The sequence below is a fragment of the Neopsephotus bourkii genome, unplaced genomic scaffold, assembly GCF_033783945.1.
Source record: "Neopsephotus bourkii isolate Nb327-2 ecotype Australia unplaced genomic scaffold, CSIRO-AGI_Nbou_v1 NB_991, whole genome shotgun sequence".
Classification (NCBI taxonomy): Eukaryota; Metazoa; Chordata; class Aves; order Psittaciformes; family Psittacidae; genus Neopsephotus; species Neopsephotus bourkii.
Window position 1 is genome coordinate 288924 of NW_026901483.1, and position 18423 is coordinate 307346.

At 37.3% G+C, this 18423-nt stretch overlaps 1 protein-coding gene across 6 annotated transcripts in view; it reads left to right on the forward strand.

The window, feature by feature from the left end:
* Positions 1–18423, forward strand: part of DACH2 (dachshund family transcription factor 2) — a 282827-nt gene that overhangs the window by 184384 nt on the left and 80020 nt on the right. The gene's annotated exons all lie outside the window — the stretch shown is intronic.

Sequence of the window (18423 nt, forward strand, 5' to 3'; positions counted from 1 at the left end):
GTGAAGGATTGGTTTTATTTTATGAGAATGCAGACATTTTAAACTGTTCCCTAAACATATTTGTACTAACAAGACTTCTCTATTGGCAATAATGCAGCACATCTAGAGTTTTCCTGTAGATGATAGAAAGTTTCCAAAACATCGTGTTTTTAGAACTTACAATGAGATGCACAGTTCACTAGAGAAAGGTAAAGAAGGGAATGTTGAATTACCAAGTCTCTGGCTTTTCTTCATTTTGTTCTTTCCTTGTATGGATGTTTGCAAACTACAGCTATGAAGGAGAGTCATGGTAAACATTTGTTATGGCCCACCTGGCTGGAATAACCTGAGGTAGAAAGCACTGAACACATGTCTATAATTCTGTGAGCATTGGTACAAACTTGAACTAAGCTCCCCAGGTCCCAGCTACACAAGAATAGGGTTCAAAAGTTTAAGTAAGAAGCTAATACTTCGAAGAGGATACCTTTGTTTATTCTAGTGTCATTTTCAGGTATGTAGAAGAGATTTTTACTCAGATAGTGTAGAGAACCTAGAATAAGAAATCTGTTTGGTCTCAGAGTTGCTAGATACCTACCTTTGTTAGACTGTTTCACCTGGACTTACTTTTTTTGACATAGATAATCCTACAGTGCACTCTTACCATTTTGGAAGCTTGCGCATCCTTTGTTTTCATTATCAATTCGAGAACAGAGGCATTGTGTAATCCCTCACTGCATTCACATCCCCCATTGGCATTCACACATCTCTGAAGTCACACATGTGTCTCTAAAGATGAAGATGCTCTAACGGTTTGCTTGCTTGGATGGGGTATAGCGTTATATGCATTGTACCATCAAGATGGTAATTTATTAGACCAATAAAGCAGCAGCTGGGAGGTCTTAGATTCATTTTCTAAAGGAATAACTTTGAATTCATGACAAATTATGCACAAAGCAGTCTTTCCAAAAGTGGTATTGCCTCTTGCTAATTTTGTGTACTCATCTGTATTGAAGAAATCTGGCTTTGAATTCATGCATTAAACCCTTCCCCAGCTTTCTATTATGTAGGATATGTATTTCTTATTCACCTCTCAGACCCTAATTACTTAGCGCGTATTGAATTCAGAAAAAAAGCACTGAGAAAGCTTATTTAGTTTGTGTAACTCTTACACTCTGTATATAGTTCAAAATGAACTATGAAGTTTCACTGAATGCTAAGAAATGTGACTGAAGGTAGAATTCCTATAGGAAAGCAAGGAAACTTCATACAGAAAAGATGTATTGTTAGCATTAGGGGTTTCAAAAGCTTGCTAATCTGAATGTTCATGGTTTCATGTGTTACCTGATTTGGCAAAATTTGTATACTACATTTAGTGAGAAACTAGAGTACATTGATATTATTATTTTAGGTACCTTGTTGACAAGTTTTATAGGGGACTATCATACCAGCTTTTCGACAGTACATCTAAAGTATGCGTATTAAATGAAGGCTCCCTGAGATTTAGCAATTCAATGAGTTCTGTAACTGACTCAATACCAATTTAAATATTTGGAAATATTCCTGCTGACTTTAGCTGAAGTTCCAGTGGGGCCCAAGGAAAAGGATATGGTGTCAGTTATGTGAAGATCTTTTCTCAATTCTTTTCATTGCCTAATTGAGTAAAATTGCCAAGAGGAAATTTGCTGGATCAGGTTGCTTGCGGACCGAGAAAAAAATCCTTAACAAAAAGAACTACTACTAATCATACTACAAATCATGATTTCCCCTCTTTTTAGTATCCTCAGTGCCAGCATTAGGATCACTTATTTAAGGCATGGCTTCTCTATGTGTTGGAGAATCATTTTTTAAAGATTTACATTCAGAATGTACAGCAGGATGTGTCACCCCCCCAAAAAAAACAACAAACCACAAAACACCAAAACCCCAACAAAAAGAATGCAATGTAAAACTTAACTAAACTGCTCAGTGTACAGAATAACTGAGGAATTATCAAATATTCACTACAGGAAACTCATTGGCGTGTGAAGAGAGTGGGCATTTTATTTAGAAGTTGATGCACATTTTGTAACTTTGATTCACTGTGAAGAGAACACCATAAGATGCATGAAACCTTTACCAACTGTTTGTTTTGCTCTAGACTCTTGCAGTTTAGTTGACTATTAAAATCAGAATGGGGATGTGAAATGAGAAAGAAAATTGAATTTTGAAATTTTTTTACTAAGAAGATGTAAGAAAGAGCAGAGCAAAGGAGTCAGAAGCCTCATAAGTGAGAAAAACATTTTATTTTAGGAGAGAGACCTACAGTTTCTTTGATTTGAGGTTGTGTTTAATAGCTTCTGTAATGGCTGCAACATGACTCTGCATCTAGATTTCAGCATGAATAACAACCTGTTCGTGTTTCATTTAGCTCCAAATGAGAAATTCTGTCTTTTATTGTTTTAGGAAATTAGTCTGTGTACTATTGCTCCTGGAACTTTATAATTAATCACTAAAGGTTATGGCTATGGAGAGTTTGTGGGAAATAGATGTCTGAATGATTATAATTGTAGCTGTCAAATCAGAAATATAGTTATACAGAGCAGAGGACCTTTTGCTTCCTTTGATTATTTTTTTTTTTCTTTCTACTGTAAGAAAGACTTTCAGGGTTGCAGTTTTACTTAAAAAATCACAACTTATAGAGATTGTTGGGTTTCCACCTCAGTGTTGCACGTTGGCTTCCATTGGTGAGCGTAAGATACCACCAAATAGCTCCCATTTAGGGTGTGTGCCTTCCTCCTCATTCTGTAGTCTGATGAGGGGATTTGTTTCTTTTACTGTAGCATGTTTTGAATTAAAAATGTAGTTGATCTGTATTAGGTTCTGAAATTTTATTGCCATATTTTTGGGAAGTATGTCATTATATACAGGCCTTTAGTGTAATAAAAAAATGGTGAGGATGGCCTGTCAGATTAATTTCATTCCCCATCTGTATCTTTTGAAGTTGGTACAAAATAATTTTGGATTTGCTTCTTTAGCAGTGACTAGAATGTCACTTCCGTAGTTTCTTTCTCTCTGTGTGTGCACCTATGATGATGGAGATTTTTCAAGAATTTGTTTATCTGAAGCCAGAATTCATGCTATCCATTTAAAATATGATCTCTAACTCTCAGGATCTCTGACTAAAATTCCTCATATGGTGTATTGTCCTCTAGGGAATTACACGTGTGGAACTGAGTCTTACAAGTGTGTCTAAGACTTTGGGGAGTAAATGTGCCACTTCTTTTCCTGCTTATATTCCAGCTGGCATGCTTTTGCCATCAGGTTCTACCTACCTCCTTTTGGTGATATTCCAGTGATCATCTCAGTAGTGATGGAGTTTAGGGCTGGAATATTCTAAGTAACTTATTAAAAATAAATAAATAAATAAATTCTGCTAGAGACAATGCTGCAACTGTGAAAAATGTACCAAACAACCGAAAAATATGCACATAGTTTTTAATTGAAGTAATGCATTAGTTCACAGTGCTGTGAGGAATGTTGTTATACGTTGAAACATTAATGTCCTCCTTCCACTCTCTCTGCGGAAGAGAAAGAGATTTGTTTGCACCTTCCTACTCATCATATGAAGTGTTGAAGCAAACTTCTCAGGCAGTTAAACCCTCATATTTAATCTGGCAATATAGGTTCTCTGGCCTCAAAGTCCAGCTGATCTGTGCTAGCTGTTCCTTGTGGCTTAGTTTCTGTCTCCATCTTATTGTAGGATCTGTGAAAGAAGGTTGAATTTCATGAACCACCTAGTTGGGTCCATAGGTGTCTGAAAAAGGGGGAGATTAATCCCTCTGTAATTCCCAGTGGCCATAAGTCTTTCATAAACGTGTTCTTACTTTTTGGCTACTCTGTGTGGGTCCTTAGAGATGAGATGGTTTGACAGTGGCAGTCAGTGCACACATCTGAGGGTTGCTATAGCTAAGGCAAGTCATGCTGTAAAGCATGACAAATAATATGTGCCTTTCATGTTCCACTTTGGAAAATGAGGAAGATTACAAGTTTGAAACTGGCAGCTGAAGCCACATATGATGGATGCATACACAGATCTTTGTAAGTCCAGCTATGTAATCAGTTTCAGTGTTCTATAGAAATAAAACAAAATGTCTCTGCTTGCACAGAAGTGTTTATAAAGATCATCTATTTCATCATCATGCAATACTAAAATTAAGTGAAGTGTATTCTGGAAATTAGCATATAATTGCCTAGGGAAATTGGAAACTTACTTGAAATCAGTGGTGGTATTTTTTTAATAGTATGGCAGCAGGTAATTTGTACAAATGGAATGTGTACAAGTGGAATGTGAAGGGTAGATTGCAAAGCATAGTATTGGTGGTACTGCCTGATCATCCTATAAGCTGCATAAGCAAATAAGGATCAGTGCATAGCAGTGCCTGACAGTACCTGTTTGTTCAAAACCTCAGTGCAAAGAATAAAGCAGTTACTTCCTTCTGTTGGCTTTTGGAGTTAGCATGCATGATTTAATAAATGTGTTTTGCTTTCCCAAGAGAGATATCAAACAGTACTAAGTGTTTCAGTGGTATTTCCTTAGGAAGTCAAAATGTTATTCTGTATGTAGAGTCTTGTTGCTTAATTTCCAGACAAGGAGCTAAGTTAGGCAGAAAAGAAAGGAAAAACACCCCAGCTTTTGGCATATGTGGATCAGAGAAAGCTCTTCATAGGAAGGAGAAAATAAAAATTGTTATCTTTTAATCCTTTTTTCCCTTCAGTACCTGCCATGCAGTTTTCTCACAAATGCAAACATCCTTCACAATCTGTTTAAAAAACCACAAATACATCACTCAGAGGAATATTTAAGGAACCATCAGGAGGGAAAAAACTCATTGGTTTAATGGAATGCTGTCAAGGAAAATCAGCATCACAAACGACACAGGGGCAGAATTGATACTTTTGCACTGACATGTTAAAAGAAAATCCCATGCATTATTTAGAAAACCCAGAAATCTGTCAGCTGTATGATTGCCGAGTTAGCAGAAGCAGGAGGATGCTGCTCAAGTTGAAAAGAAACGCGTAGGCACAGATCCATATTGTAACCTTTCATGTTCTCCACCCACCATGAATACCCAGCTATTACACGGTCAGCATTTTTTAGTTTTTCTCTTTTAAAATTTTCAAGTGCTTGAAAAGTCAAAAGAGGTAGGACTTTTATTCAAAAAAGCAGGATGCCGAGGCTGTTATTTTATTGTAGAGTAAAAATGACAAGACCAGAGAACAAATTTTTTTAATCCTTGAGTGCCGTGCAGACTTCATGAAGTCATTTTTCCTGTTGCTAAAGCAAGTATTTTTGTTACGTGAGTAGAGAGTTATTGTTTCAAAGATGATAATTTTAGTTAAAGAATACAAAACTTTCATGCCATTTAAAAAATATAAGCAGTCAAACTACAATTAATATTTTTAGAATCAATTAAAAAGCTCCTGAAGCATACATTTAATTTTCTTTATTTGTCCTTTCTCCAATAGGAATATATAGTCTTGAAGTAAGACAAATTTAATATGCTTTGTTTTCTGTGCCACCTCATCTAAAAACTCAGCTTGTTTGACCCCAGCCCTAGCAGATATATTAAAACATTTCATCCTAAAAACTGAGACATCTGGGCTATTTCTTTAAACACACACATAGGTTGGTCATGGTGAGTGTAAAGATACACTTGCTTTTCACGGTGGAAGTTGTGGCTTCTTCACTGAGTGGTAAAGGCAGTGAGCTTCTAGTCCACAGCCCTCAAACATGAATGGATTGAGCACTGAGGTAGGTAGGATAGGTAGGAAAGGGTGAAACTTTTGATCTGCCTGCGTTTCTCAAGCATGCAGATGACATTGTATTTGTGAATATGGCGCATGGTATAGCACATATTACACAGATGATGGGACCAGGCTGGGAGGCAGGAAGTGATGGTCAGTGTCATGCAGAGACAGAGCTTAAAGGATCTCTTGGAGATCAGAAAGAAGTTCAGAGCACTTCACGGCTCCTGTTTGGCCTCTCAGTCTGAGATGTATTTCTCTGGGGGAGACTGGATGCTGCAATAGCACTGGGACATGTTACAGTGTTTGTCTGAAAAAACACCCAAGCTTCTGAAGCCCCTGAGCAAGATACTGGTTCCTGTGAGGGCTGACTCACAGCACAGAGGCGAGGGAGCAACGTGCTGAAGTCTGATGAGTCTCCTCTACGTAATAAAGGCATGTGTGGCCCCATAGGTGACTAGGTGTGAGGACAAGCTCTTCACAGGAGTGTTTATCTGAAGGCCATAGTATTTGAAGAAGATTTGTATAGTGATGAACTCAGTGGCTTTTAGGATGCACTTCCACCGTAGGTGTGGAGTTGTGGTTTCTTGGAAGTTTCTTGAACCCAGTTGCAAGAAATTGTAAGCTTTTTTTTGCCAGGTAAGATAGAGTGAAGGGATGGGAACATTCACATAACACTGAAGCTTTAGAAAGCTTTACCTATTGGTGCTTGTCAGAAAATTCCATGGTTGCTGAAAGACACAGAGCAAGGAATTCCCTGCAGATAATGTTAAGTGAGGCCTTCCTGGAGCCTTTTTAAGATACAGCTCCTCAGATATTAGATAAGCCATTTGGTTAAATTGTACCTTGTCTGTATTCTGCTTGATTCTCTTTTGTTTCTTCCTAATGGTCATGGCTTTCATGGCCCTCTCAATTATGCTGAGAACCTAGTCTCCATGTGTGAAACATGGAAACAAAATGCACATAGATCTGTTTCTTTGGCACATAGGGGCAGGGATTTGGAGAGTGAATTATCAGTGGTCTCTTCCTGCTGTGTTATCCTACCACTGGGCAGGATTTAATACTGAGAATTTTAGCTGTTCTAGTGAACCATGGTTGCAGTGGAGTACAGAAGTGAATTTATCTGCAACTTATTTTAAGGTCACATTTTAGATTCTTAAGTAGTTAGCTGTTGAACGTGTGTGAGTACTTTAGCTGTCTTTTTAAGAAGTATTCTTCTACATCTAAATATGCATGTAAATACTTTATAGTAAACGTACATGATTCATACCTAAATGTATGTATGTTGTTTCATCATCTAATATTTACATATTTGGTTTGACTGACACCCAAGTCTGAGAAACATGAAATAGCTCTGGCTTTTCTTTTAAAACTAATGAAGGGAATCTTCAGAGCACTACTGGAGATGGAATTCTATGTGCTTTTCTCTGTAACCATGAGGCAACTTTTTATTTGAGAGGAATATCTGTTTCAGAATTTGATGCTTGTCTAACATGATGGAATCAGTTGATGTTTTTATAACATCATAAGATGATGTAAACTTTGAGAGATTAATCAAATGTAAGCATTATCTTGTATAGACTTCTTTCTAGAAAACTACTTATTCAGTGTTTAAGCTCCAGTTTGTGTAAATGCTTTTGAGTGGGTAATTCTCAAGGGAAAATTTTAAATACTTTTGTGACAATTAGATGCTGCCAAACATTTATGAATTGAGAATATATATATATACTTGTAAGTTTATATTTCAACAGTTAAACATATCACACAATCTGCTTTCCTCAGTATACTTTGGCTGTTACCTTATTTGAAGTCAAAGATCTGGTGTTTCTTTTTTCCAGAGCATAAAGTAGTTTTGGGGTGTTTTTTTTTCTTTTCATAAATACTTCATAAAGAATTTTGTACAATGATTCTCAACTTTAGCTGGAACAAGTTAAATATAGAAAATCAAGATTCATACCAACTAAAAAAAACACTTTCTAATGCCAAATAATGTACCTCTGGGTGCACACAGGGTAATCACAACCTCTCTAGATTCTTGCTGTATCTACTATCAGAACAAAGTGCAGCAAAAGATAAACTAATGACAAAATGCAAATGGTATGGCTAAACTGCACAGAATCGAGAGCTTTCACGTCTGTCACCTTTCAGATCCTTTACAAATTTATAGTCTTAGAGTGCAGAGGTCTAAATCTTCAAAGCTTGAAAAACGGAGGTGCAGCATGAACTAATCTTCATTTTTCCCCCTATCTTCTTACAGCAGCACTAATGGAAATGTATTTTGTTTAATGACTCTGAAATCCTGTTTGTAATTAGATGTGGGAATTGGTCTTACTTTGTAACAGATGATACTGGAATAATAATATGAGAGATGCTATGCTGAGACCACTATCCTCCTAAATCTGTATCATTTTTCATTTTATTGACAGGAAATGTGTTCCTGGAACAAAGAGATTGATTTTGAAGAGTAGAAAAATAATGTCAAGCAAAAACTCAAATGAAAACACTTTAACATTACTTAAGTGTATCACAAGAGTACATTAACCTTTTAACTTTATTTTTAATTTTAGTAAACAGTCTTGTAATTGTCACTTTGTCACTGATACGATGTTTTGAATTAATGTACCAAAAGGTAGGGAGTTTTAATTAATGACAGGGTGCATACAATTAAAATGCATATCATATTTCAGAAGGATTATTCAAAATAACTAATTTTATCTGTTAAAACACTTTTACAGTCACAACTGAAGTAATTATGACTGGGCACAGAACCTGTGAGTGCAGGCTGAGCTCGCCCAGTCCCTTCTTCAGCGTAGTAGTCCTCTTCACTAGGTCTTGATGTCATAAATCATTTGGGCCACTGTAGAGCCAGGGCTAAGTTTTTTCCTTGGCTGTAGCTTTCATGTTAGTTAGTAGCAGCAGATACTCATGGTCAATATCAACCTGCTAGAGGAAAGCAGGTTGCTCAGAAGTGTATCTCACTGGCTGTTCTCTGCAAGGCATAGGAACTGCTATAGTGCTCTAGGGATTGGTATCAGAAATGTGTCAGTTTTGGGACTTAGAATCTTAGAATGGTTTGGATTGGAATGGACCTTAAATATAATCTAGTTACAATCCCCCTGCCATGAGCAGGGCTGCCTTCCACTTTCAGTATACATTTTTATTAAGACCAATACAGATTAGATGCACTGTGCTTTAAAAAGGAAAAATCATTCTAGCCAGGGCAGAATGCTCTGCAGCTGATGAAGGACATGATGTGAAGAGTGCTGTCCTGCCGGTTGGGAAGCACAGCTGAGCTCTGCAGGCAGGCGTAGGGAGAGAAGGCATCTCCAGTATCTCCACCTTTCTGGTCTTGATGCTTAATGGGAAAGGGAAGGGAAAAGTATGATCCAGATCTGCCTCCCTGAAATATCTTTTGTATTTTTTGTTAAACCATTCTTTGATGCAAGGAAAAGCAGTCTTGGGAGCAGGAACTATCAAGTGGTGATCAGATGAGCTCTGATGATTAGGGATGCCCAAAATGCTAAGAAGTACGCTTAGTGATTTGCAGATTTTCCAGTTCTACCACAGAACAAGAACAGTGAAGTACCATATGTCCTGTCCTCTGTTTTTTCTTTCTTTTTTTAGGTCCTTGTATGTACTCAGTTTCAACAAAATCTCATCTGCCTGTCATTTTGCACAAAGTAGCATATTTGTTTAAGTGCTGTGGTGTATTAGCATGCTTAGCCAGTGTGGTTTAGTTTCCTATTTCAGTGTGTAAGGATGTAAGGCAGCCAGTACGTAAAGAATTGCAGTATGTTGGGGAAAGCAAGTATTGGTGATAGTTGCTTTTGTTAATATTAGTGAGTCAAATTCAGTCTCACATTAATGATACTTTAACAATAAAATGTACTTTAGTTGAATGATAAAATCTTGTTCTTGTTAAGGCATATGTAAGTTTAAGATGAAAAATGCCGTATTACCTTTGATGCAGGACACATGCTGAGAGTCCCCCAAAGGGTGTCATTGCTAGTGATACAGCTGCCAACAGCAGGAGCCTTATGCATTCCAATTTTAATCAGATTTTGTTAAAAATTCCCCTAGCATACAGTTAATTTACGTTAGAGGTAGGACATGTTTGTGGTGTGATCATTTGGAATATTTTTGCACTCAAAAGAGTAGCATTAATCCAAAAACCCCATTTTAATAATGTGGGCTTTTAGTTAAGGATTCAGTACTAGATTTTTGCAGGGTGCCCTGAACTGACATTTTTGCAGCTGAGATTTGATAGCAGTTTTACTTGGCAACAGTTGGCACTGTTTAAATGTCTAGCTGATTTGTGAATTTGATGAGACAGAAGTCACAGTGGTCTCAAGTAATCTGCCTTTACTTGCACCCACAAAGTAAGAGGCATCCCTTAGTTCTGAAGTAGGGACTACATGGATAAACGGGACATGCACAGACAAGAACCTTGCTACTTTTTTTAAAGTACTGTGGCTATCTTGAATAGTTATGTTCAAGTTTTAATCCATAAGAGAATCAGGATTATGCGTTTATTTCTGTGATTTAAAAAGTAAGCATCTGACAGTTTTGCATAATAGGTTATGCTTTCTGCTCCATATTCTGTTTTTAAAAAGCTGAATCCAAAGCTGTGAGTGACATTTTGGTAGAATTTTAGCAAGTACAGTCATTACCAAATTAAAAATAGATACAGGTGGGTAGTCTGTGGTTTTAGCTCCTTATAAAAAAAAACAACCCCTAACTGTATACAAGAGCAGCAGTTTATCAGATCATTCTAGTTACAATTAAGAAAGACTGGCAATGTTGTCGTGGACCATGAGTAAATGTACTTTTATCACCAGAGTGTGTTACAAGTCTCTAATTTCTATGGCTGTGACATCTTTTTCTCAAACAAAATTCTTACTCTTAATTCCTTAGAAGCTTAATTTAAATTAATAAGATCACTGAAGAATATTAAAACCTGGTCCATTTAGTCACGGAGAAGAAAATCCTGTTGGCACCATATAATTGAAGCTACTAAATTGCCCATATTCTAAAGTGAAAATGCATGGATTTTTAGTACATGTTTCAAATGTCATCTTAATGTGTTTATTATCTTGGAGATGTAACCAATATTACGTTTTCAGGTAACTAGGATGTATTTTAGGATGGCCAGTTTGTGTATTAGTTTTTCCATATGCAAGTTTTGTCTTGGCAGGTGCATAAAGCATGCATCTCCTGTTTTTAGAATAGCAGCATCTTCTCAAACCATGGTGTTTCTTCAAGAGCAGGTGAGGCTTTACCTGAACCATTCTTGTAGCTGAAGAAGAGACCATAATGTAGGATTAACGAGCCTGTGTTGTGGATAAACACTCTAGGCTGTACCCTCTGATTTATTGTGTTGCAGAGTACACATATAGGTCAGAGAGCAGATGTAGTTTAGCAGTTACAGGGTGAGTTCAGGATGGGCCATTTCACCCTGCAGTTTGGCACTGCCTCTGGTCCCATCTCTATATTGCAGTTTGCAGTTTTTAGGATCATAGGAAAGCAGCACTTTCAAACTCATTTTCTTATCCACAATCCCAGTGAAGCACAAACTCTGCCAGCATCATGCTTGACTCATAGCTGTCCAGCTTGACTTTAGAGATTTTGTAGGCTTGCTAATCATGGCGGGTTTTCCTGATGTTTAACCTGAGTCTTCCTTGTTACAGTCTTTCCTTCTACTTCTTGCTCTGTACACTGTGGCTGTGGAGAGCAATTTATTCTCTTGTACTGCTGAACATGTCTTTTATCTAGTGAAGACTATTAGCGAGTCTCCTAGCTGTCTTCCCTTCCCTGCATTAAACAAACCTGCTCTTTTGAATGTGCCTCATACTGGTGATTTGCTAGGTCCCTGGTCAGTTCTCACTGCCCTCCTCTGGCCTTCCTCCAGGTGATTCATATCCCAACCCGACACAAGGCTTCAGTTCAAGGCCATGCCAGTGCTCAGTTTAGCAATGTAGAACACAACAGGGAGAAAGAATTTATCCCAATCGTACATATAGCTATCCTGTATAACCGTGTGAAACTCTTAATGCTCCAGGCATTTCCTGGAAGCAGGGTACTGCAGACTTGTGTTCACCTGCAGTCTACTGTAGATGTTAGATATTTTATTTCATTTCATTTATTTTGGTTTGGTTTCATTTTTCAGAAGAGCGATACAGGCAATCAAACCCCATTCTGAATTTATAGGATGGCTGATCCAGCCTTTCATCTGTCCTGACCAAATTTTCACATTGTATCTCTCTTAAATGTTCACAAAGGTTTAGATAAATTCTAATAAGGATCCAGAATTTTGGGTAGATTAGTTGATTCTGCTATATATGCCTATGATATAGACTCTTAATGTGCTAACCTCTGCCCATGAATGTGAAGCATTTCATTCAGTTGCATTTGGCCATTTTATAGTTCATTCTATCTTTACAGGTTGACTGGAGGTACGTTCTGAAGGTAAGTTGTAATTGATAGCTGAAACTGAAAGTCAACATTTCCTGTTTAGATCATGTACATTTTTCAAGCTGTGCAGAGCCATCTGCAATTAATGCTTTGTTGTATATCTTCTGTATTTACAGTATATTTGACAATAAAACCTTTTTTGACATTTAATCAGTAGCAGAGTTGTTCCACTCTCATTATATATTCCTGAACTTTATCACCAAGATAAGACATAAATGTTGAGCTTGCCTTTAATATTAGACTTGCGTTGGTATTTATATATGCATTGATATTCAGATAAATATTTAAATGCATTAATATTTAAAACCTAGAAAATTGGGGTTTTTTTTTGTCTGTTGTACATTTGTACAATATAAAAATGAGAATAGAATCTTTCTTCTTTTTTAAGAAGATGCTCTGTAAGGATGGAGATGTGTGAGTTCAGCACTAGTAAAACTTCCAACATACCTGTATAAGAGCTGTATATTCAATTACTAATGGGGCATGAGGGGCTGCTTTTCCCCATTTTCCTGTAAGGCATATAATATTAGTTAAATTGTGATTTATTTTCTCATATTTCAGATGGAAATTGGAAAGGTAGTAGGCAGAAGTGTCTTTCAAGTTCCTATGATTCTGATGGATCTTTTTTCCTAATTGACTTTTCTCTAAGAATTTGTTGCAATGGGAGATTTTGGCATTTCATCCTTGAGAAATATTCCCCCTCACTTACAGGACCTCTTGTATTTTTGTTGATTTTGACAAAGTAGGTTTTTATGAAAGTTTAATCCAACTTTATTCCCTTTCTCTGTGAAATCCTAGATCCAGGGAGAGAAGTCCTACTGAAAATGCTAGAATAGCTGTCATGAGTAAGATTTTAAATCCAATTTCCATAAATACCCAGTGTGTCTGGGTATATACTGTGTATTAAATAACATTTCTGTGTTAGCAAGAGATTGAACTTTAATAGAAAAATTTTATCTAAACAGAAGAGCATTTGTGTGAAACTTGTAGGTATCTTATTTTTAGGTGGATAATCTCTAATGAGCCTCTCTGAATTTAAACACAGCAATTCTGTCTGTAGAAGAAATATTTGCATTGGTCTATTGCTAGTGACTGATACTGATTTTCTATCCGACTAACTAACAGCACTTCTTTCTTTGAAACTGCCTTGGATAATTACAGCCCAAACCCTGCCCCTGTGCTGCATAAAAGGAAGATCCAAGTCATCAGATAGTAGTGAATCTTCTGTTTTGATTAAAAAAAGTGTTTTATTTATTAGGTGCAGTTATGGCACTGAAATAAATGGTTGGTGCAGTTATACAACATCACACCTTCAAAATTTAATCATCTACAAATGCTATTTATTTTTCATCAGTTCTTTCCCTTTTAATATGATTCATTAAATATCCTTTTTTTTTTTTTTCTTTCCCTGCTATTTGTTATCTGGTTTGGATGTAGACTCTAAGCTTTTATTTCCCCTCAGTCTTTATGTGGGGTGTGATGATGTCAAAGTATTAAAAATCATATTCACATTATTTAAATAATTTCAAACTTGAAAGTTTGTAATTGCACATCTGTTCTTCTGTAACCTCCTTCTTGCACATCTGCCCTGGAATTTTCATGGGGGCTGATTTTTTTTTTTATTTTTCTAGAAAATTTGGATTTTCAGTATCCTCCCATTATCAACATGTGATTTAGAAAATTCCCCAGTAGATAGGAGCTCTTCCATCATGCAGCAGAAGACTTTGGAACGGGTGGAAAGCCATGCCCCAGTCCTCATCGGGAGAAGGGCACTGATGGAAAAAGTTACCTCAGCAGAAAGTGTGTGTTGCTTTGTATCTGTAGCTGTTGGGCGGCTCCGAGGCAGAGTGGTTTGGGAATAAGGCAATTTCTCTTCACCCACTGTTGAGCGTATCTTTTGCACAGTCATCAAGAGGCTCTGTAGTTTTATGTGGCTTTTTCTGGTCCAGTGTGTGAGTTGTTGAAGAGGGAGCTTATGAGGATCAAGATGAATGATTTTTTAAGCATTATTGATAGTCAGTATTTCCTCTCCTCTGCATGCTTGCAGTTGAATGTGGTCTGAATTCAGTGCTTGAGTTTGAAATTTGAACTTTATGCGTGGCAGCACTTGAAGTGCGTGACAATGACATGGTCTAGCTAGACAGCTCCTCCATTTTTAGTTATCTTTTTCTTAATTGTATACATGTAGTAACTTTTAATTCAATTAAGACTAGCAGTATTCCACATTAGCCTGCCTGTCAAGATCCATGCAGCATACTATAAGAAAGTCATTAGTTTGGTAATATGAATTTAACAAGTTTTAGCTCATTAACCTTGACACCAGCAGTGCTGGAGAGAGGAACCCTTTGATATTGTTCTCAGAATATACCAGGGAGCTCTGAAAATCTGTTGAAGTCTGTGGCTATTACTCTCGAGGATGAGTTAGTGTGTTAGCTCCTTTATACAAATACCTCATAGTAAGCCACAAATTACATCTTTTCAAGTCAACTTTATAGATTGGGATAGCATTTATTCAGAAAAATGGTGGTTTCTTTCCATTAGGAACTTTCTGTGATTTTTAAGAAGGTCATTCAAGAGCATTGCCAGCTCTTTCCTGTGTCTCATTAAGACAGCAGACCATTCCAATACCACTTTTAAAAAGCTTACCTGAAGCGCAGCAGATTAATATTCATGATAATTTTTCAGTAAGCTAAGAAAGACGTTAATTGCAGAAATAATTCTTCAGTTACTTCTTTTTACTGTCCCAGTTTGCTTTTGAGAATTCGTGGTTACCTTTGTCATAATGTTGTTGTTTTAGCTTTAGAAATCTTACAAAATACTGCTGTAGGTGCCATTATAAAATAGGAAAAAGAGCAAAATTTGCAAGTAAAGTACAAATAAAGAAAAAATCCTCTAGCAGTCAGAAGGCTCTTTTTTGTTGCATACTTACTTTCATACTTGGGTTGGGTACGCCTGGATTTCAGAATTGAGAAGAGGTAGAGATGAACTCATGTTCAGCCTCATAATACAGCTGTAATCACAGAGGCATTTGAAGAACAGTGAGAAGGGATTCTATAAAAACACTCTGTATTTTCTTAGGGACGGCTTCGCTTAATCGCTTACAGTCATCGTGTCACATTTTATGATTTGGGGATGGGAGTTTGATGTGAAGAGAATTAGCACCTGCCTCTGAGGAGCAACTATATGAAATGGAGGGAAAAGAAGAGAGACTTACCCAAGTGCTTTAACGTGGAAGTGGGAAAACAAAGCAAAATGAATATGGAATACAGAATATTTCATTTTCAGCTCTTTGTCTTATTCATGCTGGTGTAAAAATTTTCATGTGTGTATTTGTGTTTTATCACCTGCCTTTCCTTTGTTTTCTGGCTTGCTCAGGCAGAAACTGCTTCTTGCTACCTTTTAGGTTATGGAAGTATTCTTGATATTGCCATCCTTTCTGTGTCCAGTAACCTACTGAAGCTAGGGAACAGTTTTGATCCTTTTTCTCCTTTAGTTGGTACTTAGGTGGGTCACTGTCCAGATTTCAGTCTCCCCATTGCATTGCAACTTCTGCCCTTTTGGCAAATCCCCCCGACCTTTTTCCTTCTGCCTGGCTGGAGCGCGTGGCCCTTAGCCAACAGTTGCTCTTCATGCAGCAGCTAGTGCCGTTGCTGTGAGTGAAGGGTAAGAGGTATGCTGAGGTGTAAAGAGACTGGGCAAGTTTTGCAGTGTTTTTGTCAGATGCAGAATAAAAGGCAAGTTCTGGATTGGTCATTGGTGACTGCAGCAATGCTGACACACATCAGGAGCACCCACAGAGATGCGTGTTTTGGCTTTGTTTGAGAGCACTCAACTCTGTGTGATCCCAGGAGATAGAGACTACCAACATAAGTGTTGGTAAGTGTGTACAGCTGCGGTGCAGGTGTGAGGAAGCAGGGCAGAGCTGGAGGGAGCCGCTGCCATCTCTCCAGCCAGGACATGGGCATTTGTTCCACAGTGTAAAGCCAAAGCTCTGCTCAGTGTGACTGACTCAATGTGTGTACTGTACACAGTCAGTCACAAGATTAAAGATTAACTTGGAACACTTTGATAAAGTGTCAAGCCAGAAGATAGGCAGCAAATAATTTTGCTCATTTACAGTGTTGATGAGAAGGGGGTTCCGGTACAAGATCAGAGGTGTGATGTATGCAATGTGAATATTGCAGACTAATTAAAAAAAAAAAAAATCACTATTCTGAACTACTGTTAAAAACTTTTGTTGCATAAAGGAGCAATTAAACCTCAGACCAGTTTTCAGTGTCAGTAAGACTTAAGTACAAACTATTATTTTTTGCTTTTCTGTTGGCATTTTTGCCTCATAAAGGGTGAACCTTTGTTTGTCTTTTGTAGAAATTTAATCCAAGATGAAGAAGTACATTAGATAAAGCTAAACAGAAATTTTGGTTGACCTCTAGGTAACCAGGAAGAGTATGGTATAAAGGTTGAGAAAGGTGTTTCTTTTTACATGCAAAAAATCAGGAGGAGACACCGCACTGTGCGGAAGTTCTGTGAGTTTGAAACAGGATAATTGTGGGTTTAGCCTTGAAAATACAACAAAGAACTGTACAAGGTAACTTTTGAAAATTAATATCACAAAATAAAACAATTAAAGATTGTTCTTCTAAGACATTTAACATTTTTCTTCCAAAATTTAACAAAATCCCTTCTGTGCACAGGAGCTAGACTTTGTCTGTAAAGAGCATTTTTCAAGTGATCGTAAAATAGTTTCTTAAAATAGCTGAAGACAATATGGATGCAGGAAAAAGTGCTGTTTATGAAAACTTTCATCTAAGACCTGATTCAGGTAGAATCACCTATATATGAAAGCAGAAAATTCTCATGTGGTGGGTAGTTAGGCAAACGTGTCTGTAAGCCAAAGCTGCCTATGCGAATACTAGTTCTATTTCCAAAAGGGTTGCTGCCTTTTTTGACATTTATGGAAAACTATGTCAGGATATTATGTGAAACAGACGTTTCTTGTGACAGATGTATTTTTGTGTGTGTTTATGTTAAACTATGTATGTGCACATATTTATATGTATGAAAGTATCTCAGTGTATTTGAAAGAAGAGCTACAAATTAGGGTGCAGATGTGTGCCTTCTGATTCAGAGGTTTGTAGTCTGACCAGGTTCATTTTGGATTTAAAAATCTAGGTATTCAAGCTTGATTTCTTGGCCTCACCTAAGTAATATGGCTTAGAAATAAGGCTCATATGTGGGTAGCTGTCTTCCTATTACATTTATGACTGAAAATACATCACTTCTAAGATTTTGTAGAGCAAAATGTGTATTGTAGACATCCCATTTAAGGTTTTTTGACCAGTATTTTTCAAAGGTAGCACAATTAAAAATGGAGGTCCAGCTGCGAAATATAGGGCTAGACATTAAAGAATCCATATGGCAGGGGGAGCATGTTCTGGTGTGGTTGTTAGACCAGTTACATGGATAGAGGGTATTTACAGAATAAGACAGCAAATACAGGTATCAAAGACATCCAGACTTGTGAGCAATCAGGGCTATCTGTAGCTGTTACAAAGTGCATTGCTGTTTAAAAATCTCAACAGTGAGTATGGCTGTTTCTCTGTCTCGCTCTCTCTTTTTTTTTGGCTGAAAATTGCCTAGAATCTCAGAAGTGAAAATCTTATCTTTGAGCTTCCTAAACTAAAGAGCTTTGGGAAGAGTGTATTTGTCATTATGTTCAATTTGCACATACCTCACCAAAGAAACGGCCAGGGGAGCTAGGCCGAGAACACAGCTGTACAGGCAGCTCAACTAATTGCCTCTCCATCCTCAACCTCATTTATCTTCATTTCTTCCCAATTATACCAAATTATCAATAGTCTCTGTTGCATCAGAGTCTTAATCCCCTTTATTCAGGCAGCATTAGATAGTGGCAGATGAATTCTTGGAGGGAGTCAGGGTAAACAGCCATGAAATGCCACCTCTGGCAGATGGCATTGCTCACAAGAAATGTGACAAAACATTTGGAATTTGTTACTAGGCATTGGTATGAGAAGGCAAGCTGTCAATATTTTTTTAAATGATAATCAAGGTGGTGCATACTTATACCACAAGCAGAAATGAATCCTGTCCAAAACCTCAAGCTTAGTTAAGTTCAGCTTGGCACTGTGCTATTGGATTTTGTTGCTGAAGCTTCTTATTTTTTCTTCT